At 46.0% G+C, this 1,453-nt stretch overlaps 1 pseudogene; it reads right to left on the bottom strand.

The window, feature by feature from the left end:
• Positions 1 to 1,093, bottom strand: part of LOC110029356 — a 2,640-nt pseudogene extending 1,547 nt beyond the window's left edge.
• Between the last annotated feature and the right edge of the window lie 360 nt (positions 1,094 to 1,453).

Here is a 1,453-nt window from a genome sequence, read left to right as displayed (position 1 = left end):
TAGGCTTAACGAACGAGCCGAACACGAGCTGCTTAACGAGCCGAACACGAGCTGTTCACGAACAACGAGCCAAATTGACAGCCCTAGGCATAAAATCCCTATTTTTTTCACCTTCAAACCATCTTCCTTCAATGAGTTTTTGAATCCGCCATTAGGAATAAACCGCATTGCCGCCGACGTGGCTTCTTCGTCAAGCGCATCGAATCCCACGATTGCATCCAGTAGTATCACCGCATCCGCCACCGTTCGTGCAATCGGCCCTATGGTTTGCAGCCTTGGCGAGATGGGCACCATCCCGGACCTGCTGGTGAGTCCCACTGTGGGCTTTATCCCCACCACTGAGTTCCTCACCGCAGGAAATGTGATGGCGCCATCCAAATCTGTTCCCAGTGAAACACTCACTAAATTTGCTGCTACCGCAATGGCAGACCCGCTGCTGGTTCCACCAGGTCCGTCCGCCGTAGGGTATGGATTCCGTCCTTGTCCTCCGCGCGGGCTCCACCCATCTGGTGTGAGTAGTGACCGAAAGTTGTCCCACTCGCTCATGCTGGCCTTGCCGAGAATGATAGCGCCAGCGCTGCGAAGGCGTTGGATGACACCGGCATCTCGGGGAACGGTGGAGCCGAGAAGGGCGAAGGAACCTAAGTTTAGGGCAGTGAATTTAGATTAGAGATCCTTTGTCGTTCAAAAAATTATTCAGGCTCGAATTGAAATAAACAAGTCGAGCCAAGTTGCCAGAAATCAAATCTTTAACAACCCTACCTGAGGTGGTGTTGAGCTTGTCACGGGTGCTTATGTTGTCCTTAATGAGGACAGGAAAGCCGTGGAGCGGGCTGAGATAGCCGCCCCTGCTGCGCTGAAGATCGGCTTTTGCTGCATCTTCAACCGCATCAGGGTTGACTTCTATGACAGCATGGAGGATAGGGTTGAGAACCCGGATTTGGTCGAGGTAGTGCATAACCAGTTGTGAGGAATTCAATGATCTGTTGTTGAATGCTGCTTGGATGTCTGAGATTGTGGCTTCTTCGAACCTAAAGGAACCCTGGACCGGTAACCTTGCAGCCAAAAAAATGCTATTTTGCACTCGATTAATTATTTGAAATTAAAAATTCTAGTTTTAGAAAACAATGATGAATTTAAATATCATATTGTACAGTTGATTGTGAATTGAATTGAATTTTCATTTGAGATTCTCAAAAAGGTGCTACAACTTTAATTTCTTTCGTGGCAAAGGTATTATTTTTTGACTTTTAACCAACAATTGAGTAAAAGAGAAGAAAGAAAGAAGGCATAATATTATTTATCTAAATTCCGTGTGTTGGTATAAAAGTGATAAACAGAAAAGCCCAAGACGAATTTCAAAAACAACTTACTACACAGCTAATGCAAGGAGAAGAAGAAGGAAGAAGTGAATTGAGGACGTCATGCATGCAGCAGTAGAAATACTACGAAT

Source organism: Phalaenopsis equestris, unplaced genomic scaffold, assembly GCF_001263595.1.
Source record: "Phalaenopsis equestris unplaced genomic scaffold, ASM126359v1 Scaffold000567, whole genome shotgun sequence".
Classification (NCBI taxonomy): domain Eukaryota; kingdom Viridiplantae; phylum Streptophyta; class Magnoliopsida; order Asparagales; family Orchidaceae; genus Phalaenopsis; species Phalaenopsis equestris.
This window is presented reverse-complemented; position numbering and strand designations above follow the sequence as displayed.